General features: G+C 34.2%; 2 protein-coding genes across 2 annotated transcripts in view; one reads left to right on the forward strand and one right to left on the reverse strand.

The window, feature by feature from the left end:
- The window catches only part of LOC127838465 (slit homolog 1 protein-like), a 94,297-nt gene that overhangs the window by 60,135 nt on the left and 11,396 nt on the right, over positions 1-22,766 (reverse strand). The window lies entirely within an intron of this gene.
- The window catches only part of LOC127838466 (tenascin-like), a 31,410-nt gene continuing 21,642 nt past the window's right edge, over positions 12,999-22,766 (forward strand). Inside the window, exon 1 of the mRNA XM_052366250.1 lies at positions 12,999-13,047. The gene's annotated coding sequence lies outside the window, so the exon portion shown is untranslated. The remainder of the gene's footprint in view (positions 13,048-22,766) is intronic.

The raw sequence follows: 22,766 nt of genomic DNA on the forward strand, positions 1-22,766 counted from the left end.
AGTACGATTCGCGGGCATCGGGCCAAGTAATTGTTGCGAACTACGTTTCTCTACTTGGATTATGATGCCACGAGTGCAATCGGTGTGGGCAACCATTATCCTATAAATACAAGAAATTCGTTAATTGAACTTGGAATTAAGACCGTCCTATTGTTTATTTTAGATTCACCAATTCTGGATTAAAGAAGCATATTAACCCGTTCAAAATCGCATTCGGGCTTAAACGATAAAGTTTGGTCAACATAATTTTTTATATGTTTCATTAAATGTTCAATGCAGAGATAAGTCTTATCGAAAACCCACTCGTTATAATTATTATGTATTTTTTGTTGTGACTACAAATTGAGGATCAGGATAATAATGATAAATGAATTCCAAATAAATATTGGACTTTTATAAGTTAATGCAAGGAGAACTGTGATAATAAATGTACCCAATACAAATGGGGATACAAGCACACATGGAGTTTCAAAATTGCTTTAACACGGTGTAAGATTTTAATTGTGTATGTGTATAATACCATTTATATTTAATATGTTAAAGCATTTTTTGAGCTTTCAAGCAATATCATGTATCATTTATACAGTTAACCAATATTCGGCCGAATCAATAAGGGGGCATCAATAGATACAGATCAATGAAGTCATCTGTATTTATTTACTTGCAATTTATTGTTTAAACCTCTAACGTACTCTTAAGAGAACGCCCCATGTTTATTCTTGACATGCGTCTTGAAAAGGCATCTTTTAAGATACATGTCGTTGCTTACAACATTTTGAGTTTGTTTTGTTTTTCCTTTACAACTCACAGTTTGTTTACAAAATAGAGGTTAAACGAAAGTTGGATAATGAGGACTTATTGTTTGCCTCATCGCTTTAATATTCGGTGGAATTCAATTCAAATTTACCTTCAAAATAATGCTTTTTTGAGACCACAACTGTCGTTTGTATGTGCATTAAATTTGTAAATTATGTATGTTATTACTTCCAAGCACGAAAAGAATAAATAATTAAATGGTATTTGAAAGTTTGTCAGTAATTATATAAGTAGATGTTTTGATTGTTGGACAAACTGCTTACGTAAAACCGTATCCTTCCGTTTGATGCACTTACGATCTCCTTTTGTAAACTACCATCTGATAAATTTCAGCACCGGATATTCGCCACCATACTAAGTCGATAACAATACAAAGCCCATGAACACTTAGTTGCACTTTTTTAGACTGATTTGTTGAATTTAGAAATTGGTTTGAAACAAGAGAGCGCTATTTGAGAACCAAATTGTTTTTCAAAGAATACATAAACCTATCTCTTTTATGTTGTAAAACCACATTTAAACGTACAATTTCAGCATATCGTCAATTCCTTTAAATAAATATAAAACGTCATTTTGATAGAATGTAACGTTACTATTTTTAAAAAGGAAAATTGTCTAGTTTCTATGGATGCGAGGAGTTCCGGTAGTCGAAGCTTTGTGTTGTGTAGTTTCTCCCAGAGTTTGTTCAGATGAGTTTGGTAAGCGACGGTGGCCTTCGTACACTCCCTTGTTTTGGAGTGTCCAGATCGGTATCTGTGGACATCGGCTTCACTCACGTTGTTGATCCTAGCTTCGTAGTTGATGGTCGCTTCGTTAACAGTCTTCATAGTATGGAGGCGTTGATTGTCGGGCCGTAAATTATTGGATGGCAGTAAAAAAAAATATCGGATAAAAAAAGTCGGGAGACGATTGTCTGGTCTTACAAATTAACTGGGTGCCGCTTGTTCAAGGACAATATCATCGGACGTCAATCGTCCTTGTCGACAAATTTTCGAGATGCAGATTGTTCGGGAATGCAAAAAACGGGGAAAGCCGATTGTCAGGGTGTCATCGTCAAGAGAATAACTAATTAGCAACATGGTGCCATAAATCACAGGTGGAGGACGAATGCCTGATTATGAAACGCAATTTATCATATATCCATGTCTTAATTGGTATGGCATTCAGCAGTCATTTCGTTGAAAAATGAAACGCGAAAATTATAAACTGATGCTTCAACAGTATATGTAACATATGGTAAAAGTGAAAAGTCATTTTTCCAAAGCAGATTATTATACATTATATTATGTATATAGATATTAGCAGTTTAATAATATTAATATTAATTAACTATTTAATAAGTATTTTATTATTATAAACTTTACTTCTTAATACGTATATCATATTGAGCAGGAACCGATAAATAAAATATGCTTCATAACGTATAAAGTTTGTATGTCGCGGCAATGAACAAAACAACATAATAAAACATTTTATTACGTTTGGTCAAAATGGGTGTTCATAATATGTACGATATATAAATACAATATAAATGTTATTGTATATATATGTGTATATACAATAACATTAATTAATTAATACGTGTTATTATTTTTTAATTATAATTATAACAAGCAATGATACGGCTATTGTGAAGCTTTCTTTTGTGAATTTGTCGGTGTTTAGTCGTAAGACCACCTATACGTTGATTATTTTTTTAACTCTTATTTGAACAAAGATGCAAGTGAATGTGTTAATACACACTTTTGGTATTACTATTAGTGAATTATTATTAAGAATTAAAATGTTTCTTTTTCGATGTTTAATCGATGTATTTACTTAAAACATGCCTGTATGCATAAACTTAACGTTACTGTAACCAATGCTTTTGCTATGCAGTCAGTTCACAGCCGTTAATAACGGGCGCCACCTCTTTTTTGCGCATAAATGAGCCAATGCTTCCTTCAAAATGGCGCCAAGGCCCGGATTATTTTTATTGAACGGATAATTTTACAACGCGATTAAGTTTTATGTGTGTTTTTAAAACATATTTCGCATTATTTTTAAAAATCGGCCAATGCAGTGCGATTCAGCGAATATAAATTCATCCAAACATGTACATAAACGATTAACGGCCGTGCAGTTCGCATGCATGCGTGAAATCTAGCAAATCAGACCAACAATCATCAATACGTGTATATATTTGTAACATTAATAATACCGATGCAATATAATTATAAGGAAATTAAACACTGCTTATCAAACAGAGAGCAACGCCCGAGTGTTGAAATTGTGTCTGCCTTGGAATGGAAGTTAATAAAGATTGATACAGATTGCTGATTAAATGGTTGAATAAAGTCCCGGTCTTCCTTAAATAATTCAGTGCATTTAAATTGGAAGTGTTATGGTATGTTTTCCGACCAGAATCTTTAACAATATGTGAACATACTTAAAATATGGACAATTAAATGTCGGGAATGTTGTACCATCTAGTTTTACTAAGTACTGCCAAATACGTTTTTTGTATAATAATATTGAACAACATATATTTGAACATAAACTTATCTCCGTCTGCCCTTCCCTAAGTATCTCTTTTGTGTCATTACCATCCTTGCACCGTTAACGAATCTGTTTGCTAACAGAAGTTCAACTATTCATAATCTGATTACTTTTCGTCAAATATTTTCGAATGAAATTCGCCTATATGTTGACACAAGTACACAATCATTGGAATTTGTAAAGTTTTTCATTTGACACGATAATAAGCCTTGTAATGTTGTAACTATATTGATTACCCCAATATTAAGTATGATATCACGTAAATGGTTTACGACGATTATGTAAAAATTGAAATGAATTCAGATGAACTATATGCCACAAATATAATGTCATTAATACTTCATAAAGGGCAAATGTTAAGGTCCATTTCAGTTGAATCAATATAATTAAAAAGCCAAGATCGACCTTAAGTTTACATAATACATACCTTACTATATATAGTAACAAATGTGTACAGTTTTTCATGCCATTATCACCATTGCAGGGTCATTGTAAATAATCGGCCCTCGCGAGGGCCGATTATTTATAATCAGCACTCAGTATATGTGCGCGTGACTTTCAACTGGAAAATATGTCGCCCACATTCAGTCTTAGCCACAAATCAACGAAATAATCAATCATAATTAGATTATTAAATGACAGGTAGCACGCAATTTGGATAATACAAATATCGATTAAAACTGAAACTCTGCTTCACATTAGGTTGATGCCTATATTGGAGCTTTGACAGGATTCACCAAAAAGCAAAATTTAATCAAAGTACTGACAGTACTGGTGTTATGCTCCTTGCGGCCCTGCCCGGCCAGGCTCAGCCGTGTATTATCATCTAAATATCAATTTCGTATATGCTAACAGTGCAAACTATATTAAACCACCAATTGCACAAACGATTCCACAAAATCCGTTTCAAAATTGACTCTGCGTAGAACTTGGTTGTCAAATGTATATCATACTTAACAAACATTCGTAATAAATATCATATGTAAGAATATAAAAGAGTGCGTATTGCTTGCGTCACGATATGTAATACTTTTCCAAAACCAAGCAGTTAATGCTAATGAAGGTCGTTACAACACTTTAGGGTGACAATCAAGTGGTATAAAGATATACAGTTTATTACACTATCGGGTCGTGTGAGTTGCAAGGTGTGGGTAGTAAAGAATCATAATATTGTTAAATATATATACATATATCATTTTTCATAAACATTTTTAAAAATAAAAGCTTCTTAATAACTTATTTACTAAAATCGAGAAAGATTGGACGAATTTTTGAAGTATATCTGCAATTTGCAATTTCTTTAAGAGATAACCGAATTGGGTGTGGTCTTCGGTTGTGGTTGGGACGCCGGAGTACTCAGAGGAAACCCTAAATACTATGTTTTGTTAACACCGATCAAACTAGCATTCTTCCTTTGATGGGGTTTAAACCATTGTCGACGAGGTGAGGCGCGCATGTACCAACTACTGCGCTTACCGGAAATGCTGCATTTTATTCCAAGCAAGTTATGTCTACATGTACAAAAAGGCCTTTGAATTAAACGCATACGAGAAAACGCATCCAATATAGATTACATAGGAAAACGTTACACTATACACGAAGAAGGAAAACGCAGACGGTGATCTGGATTCGGTAAACGTGGTAATAAATGTTATTTTGTTGTTTTAATTTTAATTTTCACGTCAGCAATACACGGTAAATAATAAGATAGATATGTTGTATTAACATGATAATACATGTTCAAAATTCGCACGAAAAAGTTAAAAGCAGACGACAATCGTTGTATGTGAATATGGTTTATCATTGTACTCGTTTTGAAAAAAAACAACATTTTTTTCTCATTTCTTTAAATATTTATTATAAGTAATCACCAATGCATATTGTGATAAAATAGTACATTTTGTTTTGTTAATTCAGTATGATGCAGTTATTGATAACAAGGTATTTATTATAATTAGGTTCACAATATTTTAACAATTTAAAATATTATATTGTTAATTGCTTACTTAGATTAGACGTATTATTTTATAACATTTGGTAAAACGTTCAATTAAAAGTGAAGATAGCTTTGTGTTTTATCAATAATAACAATTATTTGTAAGCAGAATTATTTAACCCAATAGTACTCGATGATACTTTACAGCCGATTGAAGTGCTTAATTTTGCATCATATATTGCCAAGGTCAAGGAAATGGGGAAGTAAGTATCGTTCTCCGCTGTCGCTTAACAATAAAATCAAGCAGTGAAACCAGTTACATTCATATCAACCAATGAAAAACGGTTTTGCTTCGATATCGTCACTTAACTCAATTCATGATTTGACCGGGTCGGAGGAAAGCACTTAGAGCTCGTTACTACACCAGCACAGATAGCAATTCGGCTCGACTGGTTGGTTACGAACCGCTTTATTTTATCGTTAAACAATCTATCGATGAAAAATTAACCGATAACATTCAATATGTTTATCAGATTCGTTTTCAGTTCAAACATTAGAAATATATTTTAATATCTTTTTGTTTTGTTGGACACGAGGACCGCAAGTTTCGGAAATGTAACCGGACCTTAGAATATGTTATCGAAAATGTCCTAGGTCCGACGTCTCTCGAATGGATTGCTGTTCAAAATAAAAATAAATCGTTATGCATAAGAACCACGACCAAGAATTGTTCATAATGTTTCGTTACTGTTTTCATTACATTAGCAGCAATCCAGTGATCATGGTCTTCGTCAAAAACAGGTATTTGCTCAGATAAATGACGCCCAAGTATAACTGTCCATACCTTGCCTTTTAATAATACCTCAGCGGCTTGAATGCGACTTGAATAAAATACATTATTTGATAATAAAATGTCTTTGTCTGTTATTCGCGGCTGTACTTTGAAACTAGTTCGTTGCATTCAAAAGACGTTTGGTGTTATTTTAATATATTCATTTATGGATATTAATATTTTACCTTGATAAATATTTCTAACATTTACCTACTTGTGTGAGATATAATGAGACCCGACTTTAAAAGTGACGTGGGTGTTTAAACATTAAATTGCCAATTCAGAATTGTCCTGTCGCCTTTAATCGGGAAGCTCTTTTGATGCAGTGTCATTGCTAATATATCCCATACTGTCGCGTTTTGTACCCCGTTTTGGGCTTTTGTTTAGTGCGACAATTATGCCTAGGTTGAGTAAAATTACATTTCATTTTGTCTTATAGCATCGAAAGTTGCATTGAATTACCAAGATTAGTTTGGGAAAAATTCTGACCAAATATTTGCGTTCCCTATTACCCTTAGCTATAAGGATCCCTATTGTCGATACAAGACGAATGGCCCAATCATTTACGGGTTGAAAGACCGTGGAAGTTTTAGTTGTTCAAGATTGTATAGTTGTTTTTATTCCGTCATGATGATAAGTATTAACAAAAGTTTTGAACATTTCCACATACGTTTTCTTTGCGGCAATCAATTAATCATAAATTAATTATTTTTTTATCGGGATGACACACGTTTAAGGTAAAACATTGCGTTTTGCACATTGGAAATTAGCCGACACACTCCATTTGCTTTTACCAAAATAGGCTTGTATAATCTGTAATGAATCGTTTCCCCAAAGAAAATACAAATATTAAACAAACGTGTCTATACTTTTGCCCTTTTGCTTGACGCATCGTTATGTACATTCATTCACAAATTGGCTTACACTGTGAATACTAACTAAACTGGGATCATTTAAAACGGATCCTTGATAGTATAAAGTAATTTAAACGAACAATGATTTATACTTCAACTTGTCGCGAAATAGTATATGTACGCATTATAAACAAATGCACTAAGCAACGTCATAGTCACGTGGTATAGTCACCTATAGGCTGTGATGCAGTAATTATGGGCATTTAAAGCAAGCGCAAATAACAAACAGTTAAGCCGATACATTTGCCCCCTATGAACTATCACATGTTTTATAGCACGCGCTTTAATACTATGCAATCAATTGCATATTCTTCTTAGGCCTGATCAATTTCTTTTACAATTAATGTAAACATCACGAAATAAATAAATCAAACATATGGACACACAATTTAAAGGGACCTATTCAGGTTTATGTAAATTGACGCAATTAAAAAACAAAATTCAAATTTGCACATGTTTGGTGTAGTTACGTTATTTGCGAAGATACTTTAATAATGAAGATTTATGATGGTATAAAATACTTTAACATGCATCTTTTGACGTGTTAAAAACCTTAAAATTATACAGCCATACAAACGCGTACCGATTGAATAATTCGGGTTGTTTAGTTGGTATCATTATATTTTGGCACCAAGCGTGAATTGCTTATACACAGTATACAATACATTTACAACTACATTAGCAAATAACCGATCGGTTTTATCGTAAGGCTTTTACTCCAAAGGTTTTCGGTTGGAGCACACGCGTTGATAACCTTTTATACTGTATTCTTGATTTATACTGGAGATTTTTATTTCCGATATCTAAATTATAAATATAAAGCATTTCCAAATATTTCAAAATCTGTTAACAAGTCCCTTTAAAAACATTGAGTCTGACGATTCATTCCAATCTGTAGTTCTATACAAGATCTATATAGTACATACTTGAACTTGTGCAAGTTCGTGTTTTCCGTTGCCGTTACAAAAAACAAGGGTAATGCATTCACGGAATACTTTTGTCAATGACAATTCGATGGTTTGTTTGCTTTTGTGTTCCGGTATTCCGTCTTGTAGTGCCAGAAAATATTCGCTCTCGCCGTTATAAACATATACCGTGTAATTATTGAATTAACTCTTTGCGAACAAGACATCTGTCATCAACGAAGTTTCGATTGTTTTGTTTTTGTTTGTTTCAAAATCTTTTCTGTTGTATGTTGTACACTTTGAAGTTATTTAACCATAATTTCGAAAACTGGGGCCATCATATTGCCAATCTATAAACATTAATTTACGCTGTTAAATCTCGTGAATGAAATACATATTTTAAAGTTTCCATTAAGAATTACTAATAATAGCGACCTTTTTCATGCGTATGCGATAACATTTGTAAATTTTAAAAATGAATACAATTTTTATATATCGCATTGTATAGTGGATACGCATTGAGATCGGGAGGTCACGGTTTTAATTCCCACTGTGGGAGTGTTCTTTTAATGTTTCCATAGACAACAAGTAATGGTTCTAGTCCCAGGAAACGGACTCGATAGTGTTTAAATTAAGCCTTAGGCTTTCTATGCAATCGAGCTAAAATAAATAGGTTTAACCTAAAACTAAAATGTATATATAAATGTAATATATATATTCCAAATAACGTTTAAATGTTATGTTTATGTAAGCATAACTAATTCTTGAATAGTTTCCAAATATATGTATTTACTTATGTATCTAATATATAAGAAATCTCACTCATTCAGCGTTATTCTGCCTGATTTAAATGTCGAATAAAGGGCTAGCGATTTATACATGGCTTAAAGAGTTATCGCGTACTTGATTAATGTCGTCAAGCTATAATTTAACATATACATTCGTGTATATTTTATGTAATGATGACTTTTGAAAGGTTGTCGGTGTTTTTCTGGAGTAAAACGGGAACAGGAAAAACAGAGACGATACATAAGATCGACAACTTACGGAAACAATGGAAGCACCTCGCGAAACTGTTCAGTCCTCTTTTCCGGATTCGCACGCAATTTAACACACCTATTGTCACAAAACGCAATGTATTAATACGATATGATCTAATAAATGCTGAAATAAACATATAATACATTGGCAGTTTTCCTAACGAACGCAACGCAGTTTTAAATCATTGTTTATATATTCAATGTTCTGATCACAATGGACAGTTGTAAGTGAGCGATATTCATATTTAAATATATCCTTCCGTTTCTTAAATGTGCTTTGTTCCGATCACAATAAACACTTGTAAATATGGGTGTGTGTATTTCAAATCTAATGAGGTCCTTACGCGCCTGAACCTGCTTTATGTATGGACCGGGGTGTGTCCTACACAATTAACAAACATGTACTAGAAATTGTTAAATCATCAATTTCAAGACATTTAATTGTTACTGAAACAATTTGAATCTTGGCCTTATCCTGAGTTGTGAGGGGGTGGGGAGGGAATTAACCCCCCCCCCCCCCGCCTCACCCGGAATATTGATCACAATCCAACCAACATGCTTCTGAAAACGGGAATTAACCCGTGTCACCAAGATACGAAGCTCGTGCACCAACCACTGCGCTTACCGCATGGAAAAAAAAACCTGTGTTTGTTTTCATGTCTTATTTTCCAAATATTTATTCAATAACCGGTGCTCTGACAGTACCCATGGCTATTGGAATCCCATCTATAAGCAATATTAAGTAGGCTATTGTATCCATGTTATGACGACAATAGCTCGGTACGAATGTACCATGCATTAAATATTTATTGCCAAACCTAATCTAGTATGAATCTAGGCCCGGGCGTGTACTATGTCCTATGTGTTCAGTATCTCAGTTCAGTAAGATTTTATCAACAGTTCTTTCATGATAAGCATAAAATTTCGTCGGGGTAAAAATATAGCGGTACATGACCAACCCCTGATTTATATCATTTTATAAAGTTATTTTTACAAATAGATTAATCAAGTTTGATGCAGATTTAAAAATGCTTTCAAAACAACATTTTGAATTAACTGATACACGCCATGACCATCCTTCTTAAATCTGAACAAAAGTTCTTATATCATTAACACGATAGCGAACAATACGTATGGCCGACACACCTTCAATATCGTTTTGAGTCGTTAGCGTACACGAACACACATTCTTGCTTTAAATGACCTGTTTTATCTTAATTATTTCAACAATAAAGCCAATTTATTATCAGAAAGATAAACCGACCGGAATACCGTGACGTTATGAGCATATCATATACAAGTAACTTGGGAAGCTGCCTCAAACTATTATTCACTATTGGAAAGGAGGTGCTGCACTTCAACACCAAATGAAGAAGTTGTAATACAAATTAAACGATTACCCCCTCATCATTCATTGCAAATATTTGCAGACGCATCCTTTAAGTACTTTATATGTAAATACATATCAAATTGAAATCATATCTAAAAGAAATAACAATAAACCAAAATCATCAACAAAGAAATATGAAGATCAGTGATCGTTAAAAAGAGGAACATGATAAAAATGGTAATGATGGTAATGATGGACATGTTGATGATGATGATTATGATGATGATGATGATGATGATGATGATGATGATGATGATGATGATGATGATGATGATGATGATGATGATGATGATGGTGATGATGATGATGATGATGATGATGATGATGATAATGATGATGATGATGATGATTATGATGATGATGATGATGTATTAATATAACTACATATCCGTCACTGGTTTTGTTTAAGTATGATAAATGTGTCGATATCGCAAGCTATTTTTCATTAATGTTAGTAACTGAAGTATGAAATGTGTGATATATTGGACGTCATCTTTTGATGACGTTCAATTGAACGAATGTTGATGGGGGCTAAGTTTCGTTAAGCTCAAGCGTATATTAACGAATTGGATAATTTAAAAACTGGACAAACACTTTTGGTAAAATTGTTCATGAACCAGAACGCGATCTACACGTTGGCGTAATTGTTATATCTGGGAACAATCTAGTTCTTGATAAAATCACGATAACATGGGATTTTGTATTGCGCAATAGCATTAAAATGGCGGCTTGGCCGATATTAGGGCTGTTCGTGACGTGTACACATATTTTTGTGACGTAACAATGTAATGACTCGTGCGCGGCAAATCCCAGACAATTTTTTAATCTCTCTATCATTCCGTTGATAACTAGTAATACTACAAACTTCGTTCGAAGGTCTAAACAAAATAAATGATCAGCGTGACAAAAAACAAGGCAATTCAGTTTTACTGTCATTGTGTTCTTAAATTTGTCCGACGAGTTCGAAAAAGCTTGGAGTCGAAAAAGCCTGCTACCATAATTTTAGTGGAAATGTGCAATGTTTGATATTAGGTTAATACTCGTTAAAATGATAAGTATTTCGTTTGCTTTGTTTCATTTTCATAAAAAAATGTTTTATATTTTTGTCTTTAAGTAAAATAAATCAGTTATCATTATATCTTGAATTTTGAATATCACAATAGAAGTCGGAAGTAGCATATTTCGGACGTTGCTATGCAAGTTAGTTTTAGATACTCAGATAATTAGATACTTTAGAATATACTGATTTACCTTTTAGCATAAAGTTGTGCAGCTGTTGTCTAAATAATGATGCACTGTTTCATGCCTGGAATATCTCCCCCCCCCCCCCCCCCTCGATGATTATAAGTCATTAACTCCTCAAACCTGAGCAAGGTCAATGTTCTGTCAAGATTAGCAGATTATGTACAGCTCAACAACATTAATCTCAGAGTCAGACTGATGTATGGTTGGCCCGATTCTCTCATTGGTGATCCCGGTTGACCACACATTAATTTAATTTACGTCAGTAACAAAATCGAAAGCTGGGTAATTATAACTGATGAATGTGATTGGTGTGATTCATATTAGTCTAAATTTTACTCACTTCATTATTTTAAATCCATTTGAATTTAAACATTTTGTCACAGCTACAAATTGTATGTCTACATACACGCGCATGCGCATTTACCAATAATACAAAATTTCACATGCCACCATGATGACCAAATAAACTATATTTCAGGACAAGAACAATATACTTAATCTATAATGATAATAACAAAAACTTTATTGAGAAAATTAAGTGAAAATTTTAAGTAGCAAAACGGCTTTAATTTTCATATTCGTTATAGCACACCACCCTCCATAATTTATTAAAGATATTCAACATACCTATCTACATCCTTCTCATAAAAGCTGAAACATTTCATTCTGGTACTATATACATGTATGCAAACACAGTGTATGAAATATGTCCGTTATTAACTTATTACCGCATCATTAATTGAGAAAATGGTCAAAACATAAACAATTTCTTAAAAGAATCTAAACACAGTAAACATGAATTCTGGTCATGTTGGTATCACAGAAATAATGATGTCTAAATACGCGTTTATTGGTCTCTTGTGTTGTGATAAATATCTAATTTCTAATGTAGTTTCTAAGTACATGTATTTCTGAATTTTAAATAAAATTATCATAGCACAAATGTACAAAATTAATTGCAAATTCAATAGGGGTCGAATTGTCAAGGGGTCGAATAGTCCTTTAATTCGACCCCTTGACAATTGTCCACTCTTTAGTAGCTGTTTGTCCCCACTTTTTGGAAAAAAGGAGATTGACTCGCCATACACATCCTTTAGTTTATAGACAGATTCACACAGTTGCTAACTATTATGGCTTTTATTTTTTTCCAATCACTGTCATACTAAGGAACAACCTCCCATCAGAAATTGTCCTCCTGCCAACGCTTGAATCCTTCAATCTGTAAGTCAAATTTCATAGAATTTGTTGCGGCAAACACTGTCAATACTTGTATTGTACAATATTGTATAAATCTTTTTCTTGCACTTACAGCGCGATCTGTTAATAATACCCGAAAGGGGAGTTCAACAGTATCCGAAGATAGATAGATAGAAAATTGGTAGGGGTCGAAGTGTCAAGATGTCGAAGTGTCTTGCTACCACAGAGAACTAGGTAAGGGTCATTGTGTTCTTGAATTTGTCTGACGAGAATTTTGTATACCATTACCACTCGAAAAAGTTGGTAAACCCATTTATGTCTTACAAAACTTAGCTTGAAAAATAAAAAAAAACAACCAGGTTTGATTATACATCCAGAGCGAAACGACTCTGGGTGCGAAACGACCCAATACCGTTAAATTCAAAGAGGCATAGTTTGGATGAAAATATGCAATGTTTACTATTGGATTAATTAATAAAGATAAGTTTTTGGGTTGATTTGTTTCATTTTTATAAAAGCACATGTTTTATAGTTATTTTTAAAAGTAAAACAGTTCAGTTATCATTATATGTTGAATTCATGACAATCGCAATATAAGTCGGAAATAGAAATCAGTTCACCTGATTCTCTCATAGGTGATCCCGGTTGACCACACCACAATTAAATATATGTCAGTACAAAAACAAATAGCGTGTAATTATAATTGATTAATGTGATTGTTTTATTTTATTTGTTTGCAACAATTTTGAACCTTCTTGATTGAGCAGTATGAGCCTAGTGTTTAATTGCCAATTTGTTCAGCACAAATATGAAATACGTATCGCGTGTGACGTATTTTCATTTAATATCTGGATTTTAATGACGACAAGTAGGACGTGCAGTTTAATATTATTTAAATCATCGAAAGAAGCCAAACGTAGTTTGGATAGTATGTTTGTTATGCATATTTTTAATTTACATATGGATAACATAACTCTATGCGACAAGTAAGCATTTGACACAAAATACAGAAAATGGATGTGCGTATTGTTATAACTTTATTGTTTTAAGCATTGAATTTAAGTTTAAATTTAGATAAGCTTGTCGCTTATACTTAATTAAGTCTTTTATGTCCCCTTTGCTCTTGTATGGTATGAAATGCGTAACTCGTGTTACGTAATTTCCTTAAAACTCTGGATTTTAATGAGGACAGGTCGAACATCTTATTTTATTTAACAGTAAAATATTTTTTAAGCATCGAATTACCCCAAAATTATTTCGGATTATGTGTTTGTCATGCATAATTTAAACGTCCTTAGAAATGAAATAACTCGCTGCGACAGGATTACGGTTTGCCAAATAATGTTTTGGTCTAGAATGGTTAGCATTTCATACAAATGGTATTAAAAAATAGTGTGGTTTTTAACAAATTATGAGAAAGGGAAGGAATAACAGAAAATGGACGTGTATATCGTTGTAACTTTATTGTTTCAAGCATTGGATTATGTTAAAATTGAGGTAAGCGTGTCGTTAATACTAAATTTAGTGTGTATGACTTCTTCGCTCTCGTTTATTATGAAATACATATCTCGTGTAACACAATTTCATTTAAACTCTGGATTTAAATGACGACAAGTCGGATGTGTTACTTTATTTTAACAGTAAAATCTTGTTTAAAGCATCAAATAATCCAAACGTGTATCGATAGAATTTTTTCGTGCATAATTAAATCTTCCATAGGAATAAAATAACTCGCTGCGACAGGATTACGGTTAAATCGTGTTTTGGGTCAGAATTGTTAGCATTCGATACAAATATTAAAGTCGATAATAGTACATACTAAATTTAGTTTTGTATGTCTCCTTCGCTCTTGTATGGTCTAAAATACGTATCTCGTGATACATAATATTATTAAACTGTGGATTTTCATGATGACAAGTCGGACATATTTTTTTATTTAACAGTAAAATATTTGTTAAAGCATCGAACGAATCCAAAAGTATTTCGGATTGTGTGTTTGTCATGCATAATTTAAACATAAGAGAACTCATAGTTTATTTATGACTTAAGCATATGTAGGTCATCGTCAAAAAAACAATAAATAAAGCAATAATAAATACACATGCGTCAAAATAACAACAATTTAGTATATTCTGTAATAAAATGTTATAAACTTCCATATGAATCAAATAGCTCACTACGAGAGGATTACCGTTTCATTACTCGTGTGTTGGGTTAGAATGGTTAGCATTCGATACAAATATTATTAAGAAATAATGTGGTTTTAAATAATTTTTAAGAAAGGGAAGGAACAACCAGAAAATGGAAGTGCGTATCGTTGTAACTTTATTGTTTTAAGCATTGTATTAAATTTTAAATTTAGGTCAGCGTGTCGTTAATACTTAAATTAGATTTTTACGTCTCCTCTCTCGTATGGTATGAAATACGTATCTCGTGTAATGTAATTTCATTTAAACTCTGGATTTTGTGATCGCCTTTGTCCGCCGTCTGTTGTGCGTCGTCAACATTTGCATTGTAAACACTGAAGAGGCCACATGTTTTTCCAATCTTCATGACACATGGTCAGAAGATATGTAATACTTATATATGTGCTGAGTTCGAAAATGATTCTGAACGTTAAAAAACATGGCTGCCAAGGGGCGGGGAATTTTCCCTTATATGGTTTTAGCAAAACCTAGTTAATTTTCTACAAGTCACATTTACAGTCCATTCTTTACCAAACTTGGCAAGGTAATTTGTTCTTATGATATCTCGGCTAAATTTTTAAAACTGTTCCAGTTCCTTGAAAACATGGCCATCCTGGGGGGGGGGGGGGGGGGGCAATTGCCACATTTATTGGTCAATCATTATTAAATTTGGTCAGGACATTTGTCCCAATCAACTCTGGGCTATGTGAAGTAAAAAAGGTAACTAGATTAAGTAAAACAAGGCATGTTTATACCATAGAAGTCACTTCCATTGTCTAGTCTTCATGAACATTGGTACGAACATTTGTTCTAACGATATCTCAGCCGAGTTAAAAAATAACGATGGGTCAAGAAATTAAATATTTATGTTTCATAAAGTACTTTCGTTATTTTGGTCTCTTCCTTGTGATACTATTTTAGTTCCATAGGATTTCAGGAAAGCGCCTTAGGGCCCATGGTCCTCTTAATGGGATACTAACGGTAAAACAAAAACATTGAATATGTTCAGATTTGCATACTGCTATTTTACAGGTCTTAAACTTTAACTGTAATGTATCGCAGACTCAGAAATGTCTGTTTTGTTTCAAAAGTCATGTGAAAATTTAATTTACGGGATGTTTTCATATTATTATACCATAAAAATATTGTTCAAATATATATGTTGGTAGATTTAAAATTTCTAATTTTCCTCTTATATGCCCTTGTATTTCAAGATAAAATACTTTCCTTCCAAGGAAGGAGAACTCTGAAAAATTTATTTAAAAGAATGAGGCATTCAGAAAATTCAATTATGCAAGAAACATGTATAATTTTAGGGTATAATAAGACAGCAAACTTAGAATAGACATCAATTTTAGTGTTTGTTTTCATCAATTGAATATACAAAGAATAAATTATTCTGTTTAAATATCATCAATACAAACGCTTTTGTTTTGTGCAGCGTGTGTTTTTTTCAAATCGATATGACATAATACTCTTTAAGTATAATTGTAGACTGGAATTTGTCCGACGAGTTGAATTGTATATACCATTTTTATGCGATAAATTTTAGAAACCCATTTATTTCGTAACAAACTAAGCTTGAAAAGTAAACAACAACGGGGTTTGATTGTTCATTCATTTAATTTGTGTGTGTTTAATACATCCATAGTCATTCAAATTACTAATGTTTGATAACGTTTCATTAAATCTGGGTATATTTCAAAAATGGTCCCATCAGTTTTAAACCATGGCCGTTGGGGGCAGGGCAGTTTTCCTTATATGGCTATAGTAAAATCTTGTTACCACTCTTGAAATCACATTTACTGTGCATCCTTCAAGAAACTTGGTCAGGGCAGTTGTTCTAATGATGTCTTGGCTTAATTCGAAAAACTGTTTCGCTTCCTTAAAAAAAGCATGGCTGCCAGGGGGGGGGGCAGTTTTCTTATACAGCTAAAGTGAAACCTTGTTAAAGCACTGTTCAACACATTTATTCGCAAATCTTCATTAAATTTGGTCAAAACATACCACAGAAGTTACTTGTTTTGCCTAATCTTCATGAACATCTATTATGAAAATTTAACTTCAAAACATTAGGCATATACATTAAGCATGTATGTTTCATAAAGTACTTTCATTTTTTTGTGATAATAGTTTTTTTCCTTAGGGTCTCAGGTGAGCGCCTTTTGGCCCATTGTCCTCTTGTTGGGATGCTGACACTGAATTGGTCAAGGTCTCCTGGGTATTACTTCACCGTAACCCGGGTACTTTAAAGTATACTTCACAGTACACCAATATAATGATACTTTTGCGTACCCCGGTATACTTACAGGCAACCCATCTTTCCTAATAAAAAATGCGTACCCAAAATTGTTCGTACCCATTAGTTTAAGTGCCCATTTGTTTAAGTACCCAAATGTTTTTTGGAACTAAAATTGGCGTACACATTTTTGCGTACCCACATTTTTTTCTTACCCACAATTTTCGTTCCCAAATTTTTTTCGTACCCGAATTATTTTTGGCATAAAGTTTGCGTACCCAAAATGTTCGTACCCACATTTTATTCGTACCCATATTTTTTTTACCAAAAATTTGTTTTCGTACCCAAATTTTTGTTCGTACCCAATTTTTTTTGGCATATTTGCACCGCTCCAAAAAGTTTTCGTACACATATTTTTCGTATCCAACATTTCGTACCCACATTTTTGTCGTACCCAAAATTTTCGTACCCACATTTTTCTTACCCAAAATGTTCGTACCCATATTTTTTAGTCACTACTCATTCCATCCCGCGAAACCCTTAAGGTGTCGCAACTCTAGTAAGATGTATCAAGAGGGCCATGATGGCCCTGTATCGCTCCACTGCTGAAAAAAGGCTGAAACAAATATACTCTGCATGTGCAAATACTTAAATATAGGCCCTATTTAAGCACATGTACACTTTTGTGACCCCCTGGGCTTGGTCAAATTTAACCCCAGGGGCATAATTTGAGCAAACTTTGTAGAGGACTACTATATCTCACTACATGTACATACAAAGTATGGTAGCCCCAGGTCCTAGAGTTAAGGACAAGAATATTTTAAAAGTTTTCACAAAATACACAAGATATAAGCGTGTAATTATAATGTTCAATTTTGTGACCCGCGGATCAGGGTCAAATTTGACCCAAAGGGCATAATTTGAACAAACTTGGTAGAAGACTATAAGATGTTACTGCATACAAAATTTGGTAGCCATAGTCTGAATGGTTTTCAACAAGAAGATTTTTAAAGATTTCGCAAAATAGGCGCGTTATAAGCGTTAATTCAATTTTTTGACCCCCCAGGGCAGGGTCAAAGTTGACCCCAGAGGCATTATTTGAACAACCTTGGTAGAGATTTATTAGATGTCACTATATACCAAATTTGGTAGCCCTAGGCCCAATGGTTATGGACAAGAAGATTTTTAAAGTTTTCACAAAATAGGCCCCATATAAACGTATGTTCAGTTTTGTGACCCCACGTGCATGGTTACATTTGACCCCAGGGGCAAAATTTGAACAAATTTGGTTGAGAACTGTTAGATGTCACTACATACCAAATTTGGTAGCCCTATGCCTGCCTTATGGTTAAGGACAAGAGAATTTTTAAAGTTTTCACAAAATAGGCACTATATAAGCATATAATTGATTTTGTGGCCCCCAGGGCAGGGTAAAATTTGACTCCTGGGGCATAATTTGAACAAACTAAGTGGAGGACTATACAATGTCACTACATACCAAATTGTGTAGCCCTAGGCCTAATGGTTATGGACAAGATTTTTTTTTAAGTTTTCACAAAATAGGCAATATATAAGCATATGTTCAATTTTGTGACCCCTTGGGCAGGTTCAAATTTAATCCCAGGGATAAAATTTGAAAAAATTTGGTAGAAGGCTATAAGATGTCACTACATACCAAATTTGATAGCCCTAGGCTGGATGGTTATGGACAGAAAGAATTTTGAAGTTTTCACAAAATAGGCCATATATAAGCATATGTTCCATTTTTTGATCCCCTGGGGCAGAATCAAATTTTACCCCAGGGGCATAATTTGAACAAACTTGGAAGAGAACTATAAGGTTTCACTACATACCAAATTTGGTAGCCCAAGGCCCAATGTTTATGGACAAGAAGTTTTTTAAAGTTTTCACAAAATAGGCCTTATATAAGCGTATGTTCAATTTTGTGACCCTCGGGCCATGGTCAAATTTGACCCCAGGGGCATAATTTGAACAAACTTAGTAGAGAACTATAAGATGTCACTACATACCAAATTTGGTAGCCTTACACCCAATGGTAATGGAAGAGAAGTTTTTAAAGTTTTCACAAAATAAGCCCTTTATAAGCATATATTCATTTTTGTGACCCCCGGGGCAGTTTCAAATTTGACCCCAGGGGAATCATTTGAACAAACTATACTTAGCCCTATGCCATACGGTTATGGACAAGAAGATTTTTGAAAGTTTTCCCACAATAGGCCTTAAATAAGCATATGTTCAATTTTGTGACCCTCGGGGAAGGGTCAAACTTGACCCCAGAACAAACTTTGTCGAGGACTATAAGATGTCACTACATACCAAATTTGGTAGCCCTACCCCCAATGTTTATGGACAAGAAGATTTTGAAAGTAAAAAAAACAACTTTATAAGCATATATTAAATTTTGTGACCCCCGGGGCAGTTTCAAATTTGACCCCAGGGGCATAATTTGAACAAACTAAGAAGAGAACTATTACATGTCACTACATACCAAATTTGGTAGCCCTATGCCATACAGTTATGGACAAGAATATTTTAAAAGTTTTCACAAAAAAGGGTTTATATTAGCATATGTTCAATTTTGTGACCCTCGGGGCAGGGTCAAACTTGACCCCAGGGCATAATATAAAAAAAAACTTGGTAGAGGACTATAAGATGTCACTACATATCAAATTTGGTAGCACTAGGCCCAATGGTTATGGACAGATAGATTTGAAAAGTTTTCACAAAATAGACCCTATATAAGCATATGATCAATTTGTGACCCCGGGGCAGGGTCAAATTTGACCCCAGGGGCATAATTTGAAGAAATTTGGTAAAGGACTATAAGATGTCTCTACATACTAAATGTATTAGCCCTAGGCCAAATGGTTATGGACGAGCAGATTTTGAAAGTTTTCAAAAAAAGGCCTCATATAAGCATATGTTCAATTTTGTGATCCCCGAGGCAGGGTGAAATTTGACCCCAGGGGCATAATTTGAAAAAATTTGGTAGAGGACTATTAGATGTCTCTACATACCAAATGTGATAGCCCTAGGCCCAATGGTTATGGACGAGAATGTTTTGAAAGTTTTCACAAAATAGGCCTTATATAAGCATATGTTCCATTTTGTAACCCCCGGGGCAGGGTGAAATTTGACCCCAGGGGCATAATTTGAAGAAATTTGGTTGAAGACTATTAGATGACTCTACATACTAAATTTGATAGACCTAGGCCCAATGGTTATGGACGAGCAGATTTTGAAAGTTTTCACAAAATAGGCCTTATATAAGCATATGTTCAATTTTGTTACCCACGGGGCAGGGTCAAATTTGACCCCAAGGGCATAATTTGAAGAAATTTGGTAGAGGACTATTAGATGTCTCTAATAACCAAAATTTGATAGCCCTAGGCCCAATGGTTATTGACGAGAAGATTTTGAAAGTTTTCACAAAATAGGCCTTATATAAGCATATGTTCAATTTTGTGACCCCCGGGGCAGGGTCAAATTTGACCCCAGGGGCATAATTTGAATGAATTTGGTAGAGGACTATAAGATGTCTTTACATACCAAATTTGATAGACCTAGACCCAATGGTTATGGACGAGAGGATTTTGAAAGTTTTCACAAACTAGGCCTTATATAAGCATATGTTCAATTTTGTGACCCCGGGGCAGGGTCAAATTTGACCCCAGGGGCATAATTTGAATATATTTGGTAGAGAACTATTAGATGTCTTCACATACCAAATTTGATAGCCCTAGGCCCAATGGTTATGGACAAGAAGATTTTGAAAGTTTTCACAAAATAGGCCTTATATAAGCATATGTTCAATTTTGTGACCCCCGGGGCAGGGTCAAATTTGACCCCAGGGGCATAATTTGAATGAATTTGGTAGAGGACAATTAGATGTCTTTACATACCAAATTTGATAGACCTAGGCCCAATGGTCATGGACGAGAGGATTTTGAAAGTTTTCACAAACTAGGCCTTATATAAGCATATGTTCAATTTTGTGACCCCGGGGCAGGGTCAAATTTGACCCAAGGGGCATAATTTGAATATATTTGGTAGAGAACTATTAGATGTCTTTACATACCAAATTTGATAGCCCTAGGCCCAATGGTTATGGACAAGAAGATTTTGAAAGTTTTCACAAAATAGGCCTTATATAAGCATATGCTCAATTTTGTGACCCCCGGGGCAGGGTCAAATTTGACCCCAGGGACATAATTTGAAGAAATTTGGTAGAGGACTATTAGATGTCTCTACATACCAAATTTGATAGCCCTAGGCCCAATGGTTATGGATTAGGAGATTTTGAAAGTTTTCACAAAATAGGCCTTATATAAGCATATGTTCAATTTTGTGACCCACGGGGCAGGGTCAAATTTGACCCCAGCGGCAAAATTTGAAGAAATTCGGTAGAGGACTATTAGATGTCTCTACATACCAAATTTGATAGCCCTAGGCCCAATGGTTATGGACAAGAAGATTTTGAAAGTTTTCACAAAATAGGCCTTATATAAGCATGTGTTCAATTTTGTGACCCCCGGGGCAGGGTCAAATTTTGACCCCAGGAGCATAATTTGAAAAAATTTGGTAGAGGACTATTAGATGTCTCTACATACCAAATTTGATAGACCTAGGCCCAATGGTTATGGACAAGAAGATATTGAAGTTTTCACAAAATAGGCCTTATAAAAGCAGATGTTCAATTTTTTGACCCCCGGGGCATAATTTGAAGAAATTTGAAAGAGGTTCATCCCAGGAACATTCCTGTGAAATTGCATCAGAATTGGACCAGTAGTTTAGGAGAAGAAGATGTTTTAAGGAAAAGTTAACGCACGCACGCACGCACGGACGCACGCACGACGGACACAGGACCATGACATAAGCCCCGCTGGCCTCTGGCCAGTGGAGCTAAAAACTGTATACATTACAAAACTGTACCATTTTCCTCTACATAAGTCAATGCGTCTTGTTAAAGATAGCTGATTCAGATTTCCCGCTTTTAACAGTGAACCTCAGCGATGTTGAGCTTAATGTTATGTAATAAATGTGGGATGGTTTAACTTGAGTTGTGATTAATACAATAAACTGTTGTGTCAGTACAACGAATGATCAGCACTTTTAAGTAACACTTCCATATTTAAGTGTAGTTTGGCATATACTAAATGCTGTGTTTATTGTGTTTCCATGCACAAAATTAAAGGAGAAAAAGCTGTACGTGTATGAAGAATTTAGAACAGACTCACGTCACAGTAAACATTATTGTGTTAGTTGTACGATTACTGTGAGGCTTGATACGAAACATGTTTCATTAAGATACAGTGCTGTGCTGTCTTGAGTATTTGACATGTTATATCGGACGCATTCTAAGTTGAAAGGCATGCGTCATCCATTTAGATCGTAACAGGTAAATCAACGTTACACTCGATAAGACACTCTACAGTGAACAGCAATACCTGCCAATTAACAGCAATAATCGCCAATGAAAAGCACATGCCAGTTTAAGTTTCAGTATC

This window comes from Dreissena polymorpha, chromosome 7 (assembly GCF_020536995.1).
Source record: "Dreissena polymorpha isolate Duluth1 chromosome 7, UMN_Dpol_1.0, whole genome shotgun sequence".
Lineage (NCBI taxonomy): Eukaryota > Metazoa > Mollusca > Bivalvia > Myida > Dreissenidae > Dreissena > Dreissena polymorpha.